Here is a 21,655-nt window from a genome sequence, read left to right on the forward strand (position 1 = left end):
GTAGAATTGTTGATGAAACTGAACGAGGATGTAATTGTAAGCATTTTTGTTAAGTAGAAGTATTTTGATAAGTGTCTTGAAGTCTTTCAAAAGTGTAAGAATACATATTAAAACACTACATGTATATACATTTTAACTGAGTCGTTAAGTCATCGTTAGTCGTTACATGTAAGTGTTGTTTTGAAACCTTTAGGTTAACGATCTTGTTAAATGTTGTTAACCCATTGTTTATTAAATCAAATGAGATGTTAAATTATTACATTATCATGATATCATGATGTATTAATATATCTTAATATGATATATATACATTAAATGTCGTTACAACGATAATCGTTACATATATGTCTCGTTTCAAAATCATTAAGTTAGTAGTCTTGTTTTTACATATGTAGTTCAATGTTAATATACTTAATGATATGTTTACTTATCATAATATCATGTTAACTATATATATATCCATATATATGTCATCATATAGTTTTTACAAGTTTTAACGTTCGTGAATCACCGGTCAACTTGGGTGGTCAATTGTCTATATGAAACCTATTTCAATTAATCAAGTCTTAACAAGTTTGATTTCTTAACATGTTGGAAACACTTAATCATGTAAATATCAATTTCATTTAATATATATAAACATGGAAAAGTTCGGGTCACTACAGACTACTCTACCACCGTCATTTTAGGGATATGCATTAGAGTCTGCTGCACGCATACTCAATATGGTTCCAACCAAGAAGGTAGAAAAGACACCATATGAGCTATGGCATGGGAAGACTCCCAAGTTGTCTTATTTGAAAGTCTGGGGTTGTGAAGCGTATGTAAAACATGACACTTCAAACAAATTATAACCCAGAAGTATCAAATGTCACTTTGTGGGATATCCAAAGGAAACAATGGGTTACTACTTTTACTACCAAGCTGAAAACAAAGTGTTTATTACTCGGTTTGCTGAATTCTTGGAAAGAGATCTCCTTTTACAAGAAGTTAGTGGGAGTAAAGTAGATCTTGAAAAAATTCAAGAATCACAAGGTAACATACCTTCTGAAGGCACTAGTCATCCACACGTTGAAGCTGGGCAAATTGTTGATGAGCCAGAACGTGTTGCACCTATAATTCGTAGATCTAGTAGAACTCCTCATCGACCTGAGAAGTTAAATCTTCTGATTAATTCAGATGAACCTCATCTAGAGGATTATGATGAACCTTCTACCTCCCGTGAGGCCATATCAGGTTTAGAATCTAAAAATGGGGAGATGCTATGAATACAGAGATGCAGTCCATGAAAGAAAATCAAGTATGGGACTTGATTGATCTTCCACCCAATTGTAAAACAGTTGGGTGTAAATGAGTCTTTAAGAAGAAGGCTGACATGGACGGTAATGTAAACACTTTTAAGGCTCGGTTGGTGGCAAAATGTTATACTCAAACTCAAGGAATTGATTATGCGGAAACTTTTTCACCAGCTGCGAACATTAAGTCAATTAGGATACTTATTGCCATAGCTGCTTTTCATGATTATGAAATATGGCAAATGGATGTGAAAACTGCTTTCCTAAATGGCGACCTAAGCGAGGACGTATATATGGTTCACCCGGAAGGGATTGTAAATCCAAAGCATCCTAATAAAGTATGTAAGCTTCTAAAATCCATTTATAGATTAAAGCAAGCATCCAGGAGCTGGAATCTTAAGTTTGATCAGAAAATCAAAGAGTTTGGTTTTTCTCAAAACCAAGATTAGCCCTGTGCTTACATTAGAGCTAGTGGGAGCAAAGTTGTCTTCTTGATCTTGTATGTTGATGACATACTACTTATTGGAAATGACATTCCAACTTTGCAAGATGTCAAATCTTGGCTTGGAAAATGTTTTGCCATGAAAGATCTTGGAGAAGCTAAGTATATTCTAGGAATCAGGATCTATAGAAATAGATCAAAAAGGCTTATTGGTTTGAGTCAAAGTACATACATTGACAAAATCTTACGAAGATTTAACATGAAAAACTCCAAGCGCAGAGCATTGCCCTTACAAAAGGGTATAACACTGAGCAAGTCTCAAAGTCCTATCACACCTGATGAGATAAGATGAATGAAATGTGTTCCGCATGCTTCGGCTATAGGATCCATTATGTATGCCATGTTATGTACTAGACCTGATGTCTCGTTAGCCTTGAGTTTGACGAGTCGTTATCAACAGAATCCAGGTGAAGAACATTGGATTATTGTTAAGAGCATTCTTAAGTATTTGCGGAGAACTAAAGATATGTTCTTGGTTTACGGTGGCTTGGAAGAAGAGTTGAGTATAAGATGTTATACAGATGCTAGTTTCCAAACTGATCGAGATGATTCTCGATCCCAGTCAGGGTATGTCTTTGTCATGAATGGCAGGGCAGTTGATTGGAGAAGCTCAAAGCAGAACACAGTTGCACAGTCTATAACGGAAGCAGAATACATTGTCGCCTCAGAAGCTACTCAAGAAGCTGTCTGGATTAGGAAGTTTATTGCTGAACTCAGAGTAGTTCCCAGCATTGAATCCCCTATGAAAATGTACTGTGATAATTCAAGTGCTATTATACTTGCGAAAGAATCACGTGTACGTAAATGTAGCAGACACATTCTTCGATAGTTTGACTACATTCAAGAAGTCATTGAGAGGAATGATATTAGTATTCTTAAGGTTCATACAAATGATAATGTGGTGACCCGTTCACGAAGCCCATAACACACAACAAATATGATGATCATGCTAGTAGTATTGGACTTCATTATGCTGCTGATCTTTTTAATTTGTAATTTAGTATTTGGATATTTTCGGAACATTAAACAGTTTTATCATAATGAATTGATATATTGATGGTATGATCATTTTTATTTATATCACTGTGTTCTATATTAGCATGTTTAATCCATGAGTAATTGTTGATTATTCAAAATCTCCATAATCAATCATGTTATGGGAATAACATGAACTAAGATTAATATGAATAGTTGGTTATATTTATTGATGATAAATAGTTAACTTGTAGAGACCAAATTCATATGTATTCATTGATGATGGATATTGGAATGACCCAACTGAGATATCACTACATGGATCATTGTCAGTAGTGAATCTTTTAGTGATTATGTCTTTATGTCCTTAGACTTGAGATGCACGCCGGTTTCGATGTGTGGAATATTGTACTTTAATATGGTTAAACAATGTCCTGAATAAGGCTGTAATAAAGGCCATTATTGGGTATAATGTAAAGCTCGTAAGAGACACGTGTATGCAATATAGGATTTGTTCCTCCAAAATGTTTGGAGTTAGATACTTTTGAGCTCCTCGATGAATGAATAAGATATTTGTATGGCCGCACCCAGATGTAATTAAGATGATATTTAATTAATTTGGTGATCTAATTCAGTTCTAAAATCGAGAAATAAAATTGTTAAACAAATGAGAATGACCGATGATCCATATCTCAAGTTTAACTAAAGTATCTGAAACAAAGGGACACATGACATTTAACACTTACTATAAGCAGTTTTGAGAAACTACCCTCACTTGAATTTAGGGACAATGTCGTGTTGCTAGACGCTATCCATTGTTTATATAGTTACTTGATGTTGTGACATGCACAAGTAGGAGTCTGAAGGATTAATGTGCAAGGTACAACATATAACTATGTAACTAAATTTATTTGAGCCTTCGAGGTCACACACATATACATCTAGACGTCAAATTGAATATACATATGATGTATATTTACTACTTGAGTAACAAATTAAAATGCTTGTTTTAATTTAAATTAATTAATTAGTTGTGTAATTAATTAATCAATGATTATAACTTTAATAATTTTTCAACTACTACATGACCATTTTTGGTTGTCAAATAAATGGGATTAGTTGATGTCCACTTAAAAAGGGGATTAAAGTTAAAGAAAAAGTAAAAAGAAATAAAATAAACACATACCTAATAAAGCTAGCTACCAATTAAGTACCAATGATTCCCACTCTTCACATATATAGATATACATATTTTGATTAGAGTTGAATCATCCGTATAGAACACAAGTAGCAAAAACATCAGGGAGTTGACAAAAGCCTTTCTTCAAAGTGATGCTATTTGTCAGTACATACTTGAAACTAGTGATATACGGAGCATAATTATTTATTAGTTTACTCTATTAATCAAAGGTTGATTAATCGTTACTTGAGTTTGGACTAGCATCCATTGACGGTCGTTTGAAGTGTAGTGTGGACTATCCAAAGAGACGGGCATACTATTGATCGTAAGTTTCTCTCCTACAATCCGTTTCTTCAGGAAAGGTATATCGTTTACTCACTTTGTGAATTTATATATTTTGACAATTATTAGTGGTGTAACTGGATCTAATGGAACCGTTAATCGTGTGTATGTTTTGTAATGTAAAATAAGTTTATTTTAACTATCCGTTGCGTTAATTTGATTTGAAAGTACACACGGTTTTCCATCACACTATACTACCACCACCACCACTCATACCACCACCAGTCACCGTCGTCTTCCACCATCACCATTAAGCACCGTCAACCAACTTTGTGAAACTGCTTCCACCAACACCACCATCAAACTACCAAAAAACTCGACCATCACCACCACCGTCAACCTTCTACAGACCACCAACAACATCAACCTCCTGCTACCCCATCACCGCCATAACCCACAAAAACCACCACACCCCGGTTAACGCATACAGCAACGACGGTTAGCGTCCATTGAATACCGGATCTGAGAATGGAGCAGCAGATACATACATACAAATCTGAGTATGGAGGCGGTGGTGTGGTTGAATGGCGGCGGTTTCGGCAAAAAAAGATAGATGGGAGGCGGTTTGGGTGGAGAAGCATAGATAGCAGCTGAGAAGGTGGAGGCGACCGGATTTTTGATGGAAGGTGAAGGTGGCTGCGGTTTTTTGCGAGTGAGTGGAGAGTTTTTTTTACCTTTTAGATTTTTTGGGGATAAATAAAGATAATATGTAAGAAGAGAAAGGAAATAATATTGTCTTTTAATTTAAAAATGATTGTAAAACCGGATAGACGGTAGTAACTGCTTAAAAGAGTCACACTATTAATTTCTATCCATTAATTATATAGAGATATAATTAATTATCATTTAAAAATATATATTATTATTTTATTAATTATTAACTAATTTAATAGCAACCTAATAATTAGTAAATAGCAAATAAGAAAATAATTACTGGATTTGATTTACTTTTTATAATCGACCATTAAGCATTTTTTTAACGTTAAATTAATCGACCGTTAAGTGACCAAAATTACCTCGCTGTGAAGTTATTTTTTTTACAATTTTTTTTCACTTTCGTTTTTTTTCTTTTCCTATTTCATTCCTATTTAGACGTTTAATTAACCGACTGTTAATGGTTTTTTAAACGTTGTATTAAACAACCGTTAATCGGTCAAGGGCCCAAAATCACCCGCAGCGAAGCGCGGACATTTTCTCCTCATTTTTACCAAATAGCGTATAAGTGTGGGAGTGGTGGTGACGACGGTGAGTGTTGTGAGTTTTTTTTATATAATTAAGTTTGTTTTGTTGGTATTTTTTATTATATATAAAGAATATTATAGTGGAGTTTCTTATAAATTAATGATTGAGATTAAAATAAATAAATTAATAGTTGATTTGAGAAATTAAATAATTATGATATCACCACCAAATCAATGGTTAAAATTTATTCGAAATTTATAATTATGAAGCATTTAAATTTAAATAGAATGATGATATAATTATCAGCCTTTTTATAGTCGGTTTTTTAACGTTAAATTAATTGACTGTTAACTGAAATCACTTCGTTGTGAAGTTATTTTTTTACAATTATTTCACTTTTTTTTTCATTTCCTATTTCATTCATATTTAGAAGTGTAATTAACCAACCTGTTAATGTCTTTTTAAACGTTGTATTAAACAACCGTTAATCGGCCAAAGGCCCAAAATCACCCGCAACGAAGCGCGGTCATTTTCTCCTCGTTTTTACCAAATAGGGTATAATTATGGCGGTGGTGGTGACGACGGTGAGTGTTATGAGTTTTTTTATATAATTAAGTTTGTTTTGTTGGTATTTTTATTATATATATAAAAAATATAATAGTGGAGTTTCTTATAAATTAATGATTGAGATTAAAATGAATAAATTAATAGTTGATTTGAGAAAATAAATAATTATGATATCACTACCAAATCAATAGTTAAAATTTATTTGAAATTTATAACTATGAAGTATTTAAATTTAAATAGAATGATGATATAATCAACCTTTTTATATATAAGAACTTTTTATATATAAGAAGAAGGAGATTTTTAAATTTCAGAATTTCAATGTGTCACTATCACTTAAATTATTCACTTCTTTTTATCATTATATTACTAACAATAGTCTAATTATTTATAAAGACTCGTCCTAATCCATAAGAACGAATACAATAACATATGATTACATTGCGAGGTATTTGACCTCTATATGATACATTTTACAAACATTTCATTCGTTTTAAAAGACAAACTTTCATTACATCGAAAGTTGACAAGCATGCATACCATTTTATAATATCCAACTATAAATAATCTAATCTGTCATTTACTTAATCATAATCTTTACTGAACTCAACGACTTGAATGCAACGTCTTTTGAAATATGCCATGAATGACTCCAAGTAATATCTTTAAATTGAGCAAATGCACAGCGGAAGATTTCTTTCAATCCTGAGAATAAACATGCTTTAAAGTGTCAACCAAAAGGTTGGCGAGTTCATTAGTTTATCATAATTGATCATTTCCATAATTTTAATAGACCACAAGATTTTCATTTTCATTTCTCATAAACATCATCTCATATCAGGCATTTCGCACGGCATAGAGATAAAAATCATTCATATGGTGAACACCTAGTAATCGACCTTAACAAGATGCATATAGAATATCCCCATCATTCCGGGACTCCCTTCGGACATGATAAATTCGAAGTACTAAAGCATCCGGTACTTTGGATGGGGCTTGTTGGGCTCAATAGATCTATCTTTAGGATTCGCGTCAATTAGGGTGTCTGTTCCCTAATTCTTAGATTATCATACTAAAAAGGGGCATATTCGGTTTAATAATCCAGCCATAGAATGTATTTTTACGTACTTGTGTCTATTTCATCAAACATTTATAAAATCAGCGCATGTATTCTCAGTCCCAAAAATATATATTGCAAAAGCATTTAAAAAGGGAGCAAATGAAACTCGCAATACTGTATTTCGTAGTAAAAATACATATGACGTCATTGAACGAGTGCAAGGTTGGCCTCGGATTCACGAACCTATATTAATTATATATATTTATATATTGGTCAATATTTATCTAACAATTTAGGTTAAACCGTAGTGTATCACAATCCTAATGCTCGAGTCTAATATGCAAAAGTCAACAAAAGTCAATTTGACCTAAAATAACTACCAAAATCTATATAACATAAATATAGTTGTTTCATATATTTAAATATATTTATCAGATTTTATTAGATTTAATAAAAGTCATTTGTTAATAAAATTATATTTAAAATTTGCATATGATAAAAATATACTTTTGTATATCTTAATTAATAAAATTTATAAAGTTCACTTAATATCATAAAAATATAGTGGTATGTAATCTTAATGTAATTATATTACATGTGATAAGAAATATCTTTGTATCACATATTTATTTGTTAAAATAATATTGATGATAGCAATAATAAGTAAAAGTTGTATTATTTTGTAATAATAATAATTATTATTATTCTGCTAATAAAAATAATAACAATATTTATATTTACTAAAGATGATATTAATTATGATAAAATGATAATTCTAAACCTAATAATATTGATAATAACTTTTTAATATTAACTATAATAATAATAATAATAATAATAATAATAATTTATAAAAATAATAATTCTATTCAAAATGATAATTTTTATTAATAATAATACTAAAATAATAATAAAAGTGATATTTTACAATAGCAATGATATTTCTATTAACAATAATAGGTTTAGTAAAAATGATAGTTTTAATATTAATAATACTTTTAATAATAAAATAATGATAAAAATAATGAAAAATGACATTTTTATCTAAATTAATATCTTACCATATTTTAAATTCATCATGATACTCATACTCATTATTTCATAATCGATTTGTTTAATAGCTTTTAATCCTCTTTTATATCGCATTCATAATAATGATAATAATAATAGCAATCATAATAATTAGATGATACTAATATTAGTTTTTAATGATAATAATATTAATAATAATAAATGTTATAATAACATTAATGATAATACTAATAACTATTTTATGATAATAATACTAAAAATAATAATAATAATAATAATAATAATAATAATAATAATAATAATAATAATAATAATAATAATAATAATAATAATAATAATAATAATAATAATAATAATAATAATAATAATAATAATAATAATAATAATAATAATAATAATAATAATAATAATAATAATGTTAATAATAATCTTAATGATAATGATGATAGTAATAAAAATGATAATTTTTAATGAGAATACTTATAACGATAATGATAATAATAATAATAATAATTATTATTAGATAATAATAATAACGACGATAATAACGACGATAGTAATAATAATCATTTTAACAATAATACAAAAATTCAGTTGACTATAACTTCTAATCTGTTCATCGAAACCATTCGAGTTCTAAATGAAAAGTTCTTGATTTTTCACTAGCTTTCCAACGACATGCATATCATACACCCTATCCTAGTAGCATATGTATCTAATTCAGGATTCAATATAACCTATCTAACGACAATATCAAAAATACAAGCATGCACAATCCTATATACTCGAGCACTAGTCAGGGATAAACTATTACTATATAAAAGTTAAGTTATGAGTGCTCACGTATCAATATTGAGATTCAATATTGCAGGAAAGGTACGTAAACGCAACGGGGATGATAAACACTAGTTTGACCTCACGAGCATACCCCTGATCCATACCCATAACCTCCATAGCCATAACTCATAATTCTTTAGCTCTATCCTACTCGAAAAACTCATTTTGAAAACACGCGGGCAGAACCTCGTCGTAGTATTTTATGTATATTACTAATAATAATACTACTAATATTAATATCATAAGATTAATAATCAATCCTTAATAATATTAATAAATAATAAAATAAATATAATAAGTAATACGGAGTAATATATAGAGATAGATAGATGAAGAAAAAATGAATTAGAAAACGAGTATGTTCGAATTTTAAAGGGACTTGGCCTCACCATCCTCCTCATGCGATCGCATGAGGGTGTGAGGGGGAACCCATGCGATCACATGAGGTCCTCTCCCAGCTCATATGCACTTAATTCTCGTTGCCGACACTTCTTTATTATATATATATATATATATATATATATATATATATATATATATATATATATATATATATATATATATATATATATATATATATATATATATATATATATTATATTTAATTTATATAATTACTTATATATTATATTAAATTCACGTGCGTAGTTATTTTGTAAAAATAGTTCCAATGACTCGTACGTTGTCACTCGACTTATGTCTCGCTTCCGGTTTCTCGAACGCCTTTTCGTACGTTTAGAAAACTGATACATTACATTTCACGACGTGTACCTTTATCAAAATTTAGACTTATCGATAAATTACTTTATGAAAAATGTAACTTATATAATTGAGTGTTGTGGTCATTTGCTTCTACCAATCAATGTCTAGTTATTTATCGTAGTATATTTAATAATATTATTTTAAATCAAAACGTTTTATGAGTAAGTTAATATTATATTCTATCATTTTGTAAAATAATAATATATTTTCATTTAGAAAAGTAATCTATCCATATTAGTAATATTTATTTAGTAATGTATTATTTAGTCTTTCAAACGATATTTATATTTCAAAGTATAATTGAAAATCATTTACATAATAGAAAATACTGCGTCATATAGCGTTTACATTCTAAAACTTAAATAGGTGTAGCTCATTTGTATACTTAATTAATTTGAAATGTATCTAATATACATAAACACACTTTAAATACACGTTGCAAGTTATCTATGTATTTAACAACCAATATTCCAACTCTCGTTATTTAATCAAAGACATTTTAGATAAACAAGTTCTTTTATATAGAAAAGCGTTTTTCGTACATTTAAAACTAAATTAATTGATTAATATGTAATTTGGTCTTCCACTAACTTTTGTCTAATTTCTGTTAATTGACATATTTGTTCTTACTTGTAAATCACTTTACTATCTTCCGAATATTGTTAAAATGGGAAGATTTCTCAAATCCATGTGGACCTCTCAACAGAGACTCGTAATCATAATTCAATGTATCCAATAATTCAATCATTTGATATTATCTTTTAATTCCGTTGATAATTATTTTAAATATATTTTGAAACAAATACGTTCATGTAAGGTATTATACGTCTAATACTTTGTTAACGTTTTCAAGTTATAACATATACACATATACATATATATATATATACATATATATATATATATACATATATATATATCTATATATGTATATATATATATATATATGTATATATGTATATATATATATATATATAATCATATCCGATTATAAAATGGTTCGTGAATCATCGGGATTTGGCCGAGGTTAAATGAATGTATGAACATAGTTTAAAATTCTCAAGATTAACTTAACAAACTTTGCTTATCGTTTCGGAAACATATAAAGGTCAAGTTAAAATTTGTTCAGAAATTTCCGGGTTGTCACATCATAATCCTAATCCTAATACTCCCTGTAACATCCCACCTTTTTCCGTTTTCTTTTCCGTTATACTAATTTAAACTCCGTTATATGTTTATAACATCTCCCGTTAATACGCGTTTTAAAATATTCCGTTTAGGTATTTTCCGCACCCGACTACAAACTCGAGGGACTAAAATTGACACGGGGCAAACTAGTTGACTAGGTCACCTAGTCTACCCCAATTACCACCATTCAACCATCTCTCACTCTCTCTCTCTTTCTCTCTAGCAAGAACACACCCAATTTCCAAATTCATTCAATCATCATCTAAATTCGATCTAGGAGGCTTACAACAAAATAAACTACATATTTGGAATCCTCTCTTCATCCTCTTCAATTTGATACCAACTTCATCTCATTTGGGTAACTTTCTAAAATCACTAATTTTATGTGTTCTTGAGATTTTTGAGTTATAAAGTTGTTAATTAGTGTCTATGGCTCATTGTGATGTCGTGTAAGTAATTTGTATGCTCGATTTGTTGTTTTTGGTGTAACTAGTTCATTATGAAAATTACTTGCTAAATCCTTGATTTTGGATGATCAAAGGTTATTAGATTGTTAATGTGCATGTTTTAAAAGTGTTACTAGTATCATTAGCTTCATTTGGATGTAAAGATTGATCTAAGAAACCTCTTAAACTTGATTATGAAATTTGGTGATTTTTGGTTAGGGTTTCATGAACTAGGAATGGATTTTTGATGCATTAAATGACATGAAATGTTAATTGTAAGTGTTAGGTTGTGTTGTATGCTTAATTACCTTCGAAACGGCATATTGTTCATGTAAATTGGCTATCGAATCATTAAATGGCGTTTATGACTTGTATGCATTGAATGAGGAGCATTGATTGCGGTTTTTGGTTGTTGTAAATGAAAGTTTGATTGATAAAAAGTGCATAGTTGCGTTCCTTGTCAAAATACCTTTCCGGTGATATAAAATGCATGCCTTGAATGTTTGCGGTTTGTAAATTGTGTTGGGTTGAGTTTTGATTCGTGCACTTAGGAGTTTCAGCAACCAGGGCCTGGAAACACCTCAGGACGCCGTCCAGATACCCAGGACGACGTCCCACTTTTCTAACCTAGACGCCGTCTAGGAATTGGGGACGCCGTCCCACTCTTTTAATCGAGACGCCGTCTAGCCATTTGGGACGCCGTCCCATTTGGCTAAAACTGGCTGTTTGCTTTGGTCATTTGACATGAAAATGTTTGCTATGCTACGGACCTCCGATTAACATGAAACTTGGCCAACATGCTCATATATGATTATATAACTTAGAAAAATTGTCGGATATCCAACCCGACCCCGTTGACTTTTCTGTTGACTTTGACCCGACCAAGTTGACTTTTAATCAAACTTAACCAAATAATTGTGCAATCGTTCTAACATGTTTTTATACTTGTACCTTGCATGAAACATGACAATCTGATTCACATGCTATTAGGATCGAGTCTTAACGAGCCATAGGACTAATTGAACATCTTTGACCTATCGTGTTTACCGTTATTGATACGACCTATTTGTTTAGGTCAAGACTAGCACTATCCTTCACACACGTTATTTTGTGAAGTACTTTTCGTACGTGCACTCAAGGTGAGATCATAGTCCCACTTTTACTCTTTTTGAACTTACATTTGGGATGAGAAAACATAAACATTTCTTTTACTAAGTGAACACAAGTACAGGAAAACAAACATTCTACATACGAGTTTAGAACAAAATCCTCAATTCGATTATCATTAGTTACACTTGCCGGGTGTAAGCGAGAACTTATGTTGTATGGATCCATATGGGTTTGACAAACCCTCATTCAAACGGTTCGCTACCGTTTACGAATGAAATATATTTTCGAGAAACAGTGTATGTTCTAGCACTAAGTGATGGGGTTCAATGGAAGGAAATGTTAAGCATTGATAATTGGGTGCTCGTGAAACAAACTTTTGGAATGTATTACTATTATTTCATTGATGCAAATCTTGTGGTTCACTTGTACTTACTTACTTAAACCTATGATTTCACCAACGTTTTCGTTGACATATTTCTATGTTTTTCTCAGGTCCTTGAACGATACATGATACATGCTTCCGCTCATTATTTGATACTTGCATTGGATGTCGAGTATATGTGCATTTCATGGAGCGTCTTTTGACTTTACTTTAAACCGTGTCGCCTAGATTTCATTCGTATTATAACGTTGTAACTTAACTATTGGTTGAACAATTCTTGTAAACTTTGGGAACAATCTTTATTTTGAAATGAAGGCGACATATTTTGGTCAAACTTTGTCTTAAAGACTTATGACCACGTAACGGGACCTAAGTAGACGGCGCCGTCAAACATGATTTGGTCGGGTCGCTACAGATGGTATCAGAGCGTTGGTTGTAGGGATTTAGAGTTCATTAGTGTCAACCTCGAGTCATAGGGTACATTGGTGAGTCTAGACTACAACCGGCATATAGACTTGAAATAGGAATTACTTGACTACTTGTGCATTTATACTCAAACGCTTCTACTCATATCTACTCTTAGTTCATCTTAATCTCACGTTGTTTAATTTGATTGACGCGCCACCTTGACTATATGAAATGATGTCGAATGCACATATGAATCAGGGTAATATAATTTCCGGGATTATATTACGGTGACTCATATGAACGTTCCGACATTTTGACATAAAGAATTTAAGGCGAGTCGAGGAAAAACTTCTCTTTATCTTTATTCTATATCACGGTTAGTATTATTGAGAATACTAATCAATGATATTCTTGTGTCTTGAAGGAACAATGGCTCCTCGTCGTGTACGCCGCAATGAAACTCCCGAACAAGCTCTCGAACGGATGATAGCTACCGCCGTAGATGCGGCCATGGCCGGTCACTCATCCAACAACAATAATAATAACAACAACAACAACAACAACAACAACAACAATGGAGCCGGAAACTCAAACGAGGGATGCTCCTATAAAGCTTTCATGGGGTGCAAACCTCACACTTTTGATGGAACCGGGGGACCGGTCGTGCTCACCCGATGGTTTGAGCAAACGGAAGCCGTCTTTAGCATAAGCGGTTGTCGGGACCAAGACAAGGTCAAATACTCCACTCACACTTTCTCGGGAATTGCTCTAACATGGTGGAACACCTATGTTCAATCGGTGGGTACCGATGAAGCTCATGCCCTCTCTTGGGCCGATCTAAAGGAAAAGATGATTGTTGAATATTTTCCGCGCGAAGAAACCCGAAAGCTTGAGGAAGAACTAAGAGCTTTGAAAGCGGTCGGAAACGATCTTAAAGCTTATAATCAACGCTTCGCCAAACTATCCTTGATGTGTCCTAATCTTGTTAACCCCGAATCTCAAAGGATTGAGCTCTACATGCTCGGTCTTCCAAAAAGCATCAAACAAGGGGTGATGTCATCCAAACCCACTACTCATCAAGCCGCTATGAACATGGCTCGCCAACTAATTGAAACGATTGACGAAATCGTAGTTCCGGAACCTAAGGCCGAGGATAAATCGGGCGGCAACAAAAGAAAATGGGAAGCTCCCCAATCAAGCAACAACAACTTTGCCAAGAAATCTTTCACTTCCGACGGCAAGAAGGGTTATGCCGGGAATCTACCTCTTTGCAACAAATGCAACAAACATCACTTTGGTGAATGTGGCAAGTTAATTTGCCACCGGTGCCAAGGAGTTGGTCATAAGGCCAACGATTGTAAAAGTGCCACTCCCGTTGCTCGAAAGTGGCCCAATGCACCAAAGACGGGCACTTGTTACGAATGTGGTCAAACGGGTCATTATAGAAATGCATGCCCGAAAAGGAAAGATAACACCAATACGCGCGGCCGAGCTTTCAACATAAACACCGAGGAAGCCCGGGATGACACTGAACTAGTCATGGGTACGTTTCTTCTCAACAATTCTTATGTCTCTTGCTTATTCGATTCGGGTGCCGATAAATGCTTTGTATCCAAGACTTTGGCTCATTCTTTTAGCACTCCACCTCTTCCATTAGATACCACTTATACCATTGAAGTGGCTAACGGGAAACTATTAAGTGCCGACACATATTACCGGGGGTGTACGATAAACATTTTGGGTAAGGAATTTGAAATTGATTTGATACCCATGGAACTAGGAAGCTTTGATGTAATAATCGGTATGAATTGGTTAGTCAAAACGAAATCTCACATTCTTTGTGATCTTAACGCAATCCGAATTCCTATCGAGAATGGTGAACCTTTGATTGTTTATGGCGATAAGAGTTGCACCAGACTCAACCTCGTTTCGTGCCTTAAAGTTAGAAAACTGCTCCGTAAGGGTTGTTTTGCGATCCTTGCCCACGTTAAGAAAGTCGAGTCCGATGAGAAGCACATCGATGATGTGCCAATTGTTAGTAACTATTTCGATGTATTTCCTGACGAATTGCCGGGTCTTCCGCCTCATCGACCGGTTGAATTCCAAATCGATCTTATTCCGGGAGCCGCACCCGTAGCACGTGCACCATATAGACTCGCTCCATCTGAAATGCAAGAATTGCAAAGTCAAATCCAAGAACTACTTGATCGAGGTTTTATCCAACCTAGCCATTCACCTTGGGGCGCTCCGATTTTGTTTGTTAAAAAGAAAGACGGATCCCTACGAATGTGCATTGATTATCGTGAACTAAATAAATTGACGGTTAAGAACCGATATCCTCTTCCTCGCATCGATGACCTCTTTGATCAACTACAAGGGTCTTGTGTATATTCGAAAATCGATCTCCGCTCGGGTTATCATCAATTGAGGGTTAAGGGGGAAGATGTCTCCAAAACCGCTTTCCGGACTCGTTACGGTAGTTATGAATTCCTTGTCATGCCATTTGGTCTCACTAACGCACCGGCGGTGTTCATGGATCTTATGAACCGCGTGTGCAAACCGTATCTCGATAAATTCGTTATTGTGTTCATCGATGATATATTGATCTATTCTAAAAATGAAGAAGAGCACGAACAACATCTCCGACTTGTGCTTGAACTTTTAAGACAAGAACAACTCTATGCCAAATTCTCCAAGTGTGAATTTTGGTTAAAGGAAGTTCAATTTCTTGGTCATGTTGTAAGTGACCAAGGTATTAAAGTCGATCCAACGAAAATCGAAGCCATTAGCAAATGGGAGACTCCTACTACTCCTACTCACATTCGTCAATTTTTGGGTCTCGCCGGGTACTATCGTAGATTCATCGAAAATTTCTCTTTGGTTGCACGTCCTCTAACCGCATTGACTCACAAGGGAAATAAATTCATTTGGGCGACCGAACATGAATCCGCATTCCAAATCTTGAAAACGAAGCTAACCACCGCTCCTATCTTGTCACTTCCCGAAGGCAATGATGACTTTGTTGTATATTACGATGCCTCAAAACATGGTTTTGGGTGTGTATTGATGCAACGAACGAAAGTCATTGCTTATGCTTCTCGACAACTCAAAATTCATGAACGAAACTATACGACACATGATCTCGAACTCGGAGCCGTTGTCTTTGCACTTAAAATGTGGAGACACTATCTTTATGGAACCAAGAGTACTATCTTCACCGATCACAAAAGCCTTCAACACATTTTCGATCAAAAGCAACTAAACATGAGACAACGAAGGTGGATTGAAACCTTAAACGATTACGATTGCGAGCTTCGTTACCATCCCGGGAAGGCAAATGTAGTAGCCGATGCCTTAAGTCGAAAAGAAAGAGCGGTGCCTCTCCGTGTCCGAGCTTTAAACATCACCATTCACACCAACCTTAATAGCCAAATTCGGGTAGCCCAAGATGAGGCTCTCAAGGATGAAAACATCTCTCTCGAACACTTGAACGTCCTCACCTCTCGATTCGAAGTTAAAGAAACCGGACTCCGATATTTCGCCGGAAGAATTTGGGTGCCTAGTTATGGGGATCTACGAAGCCTTATTTTAGATGAAGCCCATAAGTCACGATACTCGATTCACCCCGGTGCCAATAAGATGTACCACGACCTTAAACAGCTATATTGGTGGCCGAACATCAAAAGGGACGTAGCTACTTATGTTTCCAAGTGTTTGACATGTTCCAAAGTCAAAGCCGAACACCAAAGACCGTCCGGACTACTTCGACAACCCGAGATCCCGCAATGGAAGTGGGAAAGGATAACGATGGATTTTATCACCAAACTACCAAAAACGACGGGCGGTTATGATACCATTTGGGTTATTGTTGACCGTCTCACCAAATCCGCACACTTCCTTGCCATGAAAGAAACGGACAAAATGGAGAAACTTGCACAACTTTACATTAAGGAGATCGTAGCCCGACACGGTGTACCTTTATCGATTATCTCCGACCGAGATGGCCGTTTCGTTTCTAGATTTTGGCGTACTTTGCAAGAAGCGTTGGGAACGCATTTAGACATGAGCACCGCATATCATCCTCAAACCGATGGACAAAGCGAACGTACAATTCAAACCTTAGAAGACATGTTATGAGCTTGCGTGGTTGATTTCGGAAAAGCTTGGGACAAGCACTTACCTCTCGCCGAGTTCTCTTATAACAATAGTTATCACGCGAGTATTAAAGCCGCACCTTTTGAAGCGCTATATGGCCGCAAATGTCGTTCACCTCTTTGTTGGGCCGAGGTAGGCGACGTGCAAATCACCGGACCCGAACTCATTCACGAAACCACCGAGAAAATCGTTCAAATCCGAGATAGGCTTAGGACGGCCCGAAGTCGTCAAAAGAGCTATACCGACAAACGACGCAACGATATTGAATTTCAAGTCGGTGACCGAGTAATGTTAAAAGTCGCACCTTGGAAGGGTGTAATCCGTTTTGGGAAACGCGGGAAGCTAAATCCGCGATATATTGGTCCTTTCGAAATCTTGGAGCGTATTGGAACCGTTGCTTATCGTTTAGATCTTCCGCCTCAATTGAACTCCGTTCATCCTACCTTCCATGTATCTAACTTGAAAAAGTGTCTTGCCGAACCCGATATCGTCATCCCTCTCGAAGAACTTACTATTGATGACAAACTTCATTTTGTGGAGGAACCGGTTGAAATTGTGGACACCTCCGTCAAGACATTGAAACAAAGCCGAATCCCGATTGTCAAGGTTCGTTGGGATGCCAAAAGAGGACCCGAGTTTACTTGGGAAAGACAAGATCAAATGCAAAGGAAGTATCCTCATCTATTCGTGAATTCGGAAACGCAAGATCTCGAGGAAGAAACAGCGACTACTACGCCTACTTAAATTTCGGGACGAAATTTCTTTTAAGGAGTAGGTAATGTAACATCCCACCTTTTTCCGTTTTCTTTTCCGTTATACTAATTTAAACTCCGTTATATGTTTATAACATCTCCCGTTAATACGCGTTTTAAAATATTCCGTTTAGGTATTTTCCGCACCCGACTACAAACTCGAGGGACTAAAATTGACACGGGGCAAACTAGTTGACTAGGTCACCTAGTCTACCCCAATTACCACCATTCAACCATCTCTCACTCTCTCTCTCTTTCTCTCTAGCAAGAACACACCCAATTTCCAAATTCATTCAATCATCATCTAAATTCGATCTAGGAGGCTTACAACAAAATAAACTACATATTTGGAATCCTCTCTTCATCCTCTTCAATTTGATACCAACTTCATCTCATTTGGGTAACTTTCTAAAATCACTAATTTTATGTGTTCTTGAGATTTTTGAGTTATAAAGTTGTTAATTAGTGTCTATGGCTCATTGTGATGTCGTGTAAGTAATTTGTATGCTCGATTTGTTGTTTTTGGTGTAACTAGTTCATTATGAAAATTACTTGCTAAATCCTTGATTTTGGATGATCAAAGGTTATTAGATTGTTAATGTGCATGTTTTAAAAGTGTTACTAGTATCATTAGCTTCATTTGGATGTAAAGATTGATCTAAGAAACCTCTTAAACTTGATTATGAAATTTGGTGATTTTTGGTTAGGGTTTCATGAACTAGGAATGGATTTTTGATGCATTAAATGACATGAAATGTTAATTGTAAGTGTTAGGTTGTGTTGTATGCTTAATTACCTTCGAAACGGCATATTGTTCATGTAAATTGGCTATCGAATCATTAAATGGCGTTTATGACTTGTATGCATTGAATGAGGAGCATTGATTGCGGTTTTTGGTTGTTGTAAATGAAAGTTTGATTGATAAAAAGTGCATAGTTGCGTTCCTTGTCAAAATACCTTTCCGGTGATATAAAATGCATGCCTTGAATGTTTGCGGTTTGTAAATTGTGTTGGGTTGAGTTTTGATTCGTGCACTTAGGAGTTTCAGCAACCAGGGCCTGGAAACACCTCAGGACGCCGTCCAGATACCCAGGACGACGTCCCACTTTTCTAACCTAGACGCCGTCTAGGAATTGGGGACGCCGTCCCACTCTTTTAATCGAGACGCCGTCTAGCCATTTGGGACGCCGTCCCATTTGGCTAAAACTGGCTGTTTGCTTTGGTCATTTGACATGAAAATGTTTGCTATGCTACGGACCTCCGATTAACATGAAACTTGGCCAACATGCTCATATATGATTATATAACTTAGAAAAATTGTCGGATATCCAACCCGACCCCGTTGACTTTTCTGTTGACTTTGACCCGACCAAGTTGACTTTTAATCAAACTTAACCAAATAATTGTGCAATCGTTCTAACATGTTTTTATACTTGTACCTTGCATGAAACATGACAATCTGATTCACATGCTATTAGGATCGAGTCTTAACGAGCCATAGGACTAATTGAACATCTTTGACCTATCGTGTTTACCGTTATTGATACGACCTATTTGTTTAGGTCAAGACTAGCACTATCCTTCACACACGTTATTTTGTGAAGTACTTTTCGTACGTGCACTCAAGGTGAGATCATAGTCCCACTTTTACTCTTTTTGAACTTACATTTGGGATGAGAAAACATAAACATTTCTTTTACTAAGTGAACACAAGTACAGGAAAACAAACATTCTACATACGAGTTTAGAACAAAATCCTCAATTCGATTATCATTAGTTACACTTGCCGGGTGTAAGCGAGAACTTATGTTGTATGGATCCATATGGGTTTGACAAACCCTCATTCAAACGGTTCGCTACCGTTTACGAATGAAATATATTTTCGAGAAACAGTGTATGTTCTAGCACTAAGTGATGGGGTTCAATGGAAGGAAATGTTAAGCATTGATAATTGGGTGCTCGTGAAACAAACTTTTGGAATGTATTACTATTATTTCATTGATGCAAATCTTGTGGTTCACTTGTACTTACTTACTTAAACCTATGATTTCACCAACGTTTTCGTTGACAGATTTCTATGTTTTTCTCAGGTCCTTGAACGATACATGATACATGCTTCCGCTCATTATTTGATACTTGCATTGGATGTCGAGTATATGTGCATTTCATGGAGCGTCTTTTGACTTTACTTTAAACCGTGTCGCCTAGATTTCATTCGTATTATAACGTTGTAACTTAACTATTGGTTGAACAATTCTTGTAAACTTTGGGAACAATCTTTATTTTGAAATGAAGGCGACATATTTTGGTCAAACTTTGTCTGAAAGACTTATGACCACGTAACGGGACCTAAGTAGACGGCGCCGTCAAACATGATTTGGTCGGCTCGCTACACTCCCTCCGTTCGAAGAGGCAATTTGTGCAATGGATGGAAAGATACTTCAGGGGAAAAGATTATGGATGAGATTTGCCAAATTTGAAAAAGGGTCATCTCGGAATAAAGAAAGAAGGAGTTATCCATCGCACTTTGGTCAATTGAAAAGAGAAGAGCACGAGTATAGGTCAAGAAGGAAAGAATTCTACCAAAAGAGTGACAACAACAATGTCATTCAATTACAAATGAGAGAGATCAGTGATGGTATGGACATCACGGTATTAATCATTGATAAGGTGGAATTTTCTAAAGCTAAACTCGCTGAATGGATTGTTAGTCGCAACGCTTTGATTGAAAAATGTGTTCTCTGGGGAAAATACGGTGCTGTGGTCAGAGGTGCTAACAAAGAGAGTTAACGTAACATTTTTCATGGGCTAACACAGTCTTATAGCGGTGGAGATTTTCTACATGTTAGTCCAATGAAAGATAAACGTGAAAAATTCTCAAGGGCCACTCGCATTGAGGTTTCAGGGATCCTGGTGGACTATGGTTGTATGGAGAACGTATCGCCAGTGGTGCAAAACCTGGGCAAAATTTTGTACATCTCCAAATTGTCTTACGATCTTACACAAGTTGCATCTCTATTTGTGTTTAAGGAGGTTTTTAATGCCAACAAGATCGATATAGAACTTAGCACTGAATTTAAAGGTAAACAACAAGAAACATTATGGTTACATGAAGTGGGTGATGAGTTTAATCCCAGGGCACATGTTGAAGCAAATGATAACGAGGATTTCATTGAAGAAATCAATGGTGTGGTCAGGGATAATCTCAAAGGGAAAAAAGAAATCACTAAGACAAATGTCAATGAAGATCTAGTTATAGAAGATGAAGGCGTTCATGGGTTAGAATCGCCGGATAATACCCCGGTGCTAGAAAATATACCACCACTAGAAAACGAACCTTAAACCCCAATCAGTTCGAATGGTGAAGCATACATTAGGTATGATAGGACCGAAACAGACAGTTTTATTCGTGCGGTGTCATTGGGCCGCAAGACTTCAGGATCAACTTAATCAGGAGGGAGAACAGTGGTTTATTATTTA

Source organism: Rutidosis leptorrhynchoides, chromosome 2 (assembly GCF_046630445.1).
Source record: "Rutidosis leptorrhynchoides isolate AG116_Rl617_1_P2 chromosome 2, CSIRO_AGI_Rlap_v1, whole genome shotgun sequence".
Lineage (NCBI taxonomy): Eukaryota > Viridiplantae > Streptophyta > Magnoliopsida > Asterales > Asteraceae > Rutidosis > Rutidosis leptorrhynchoides.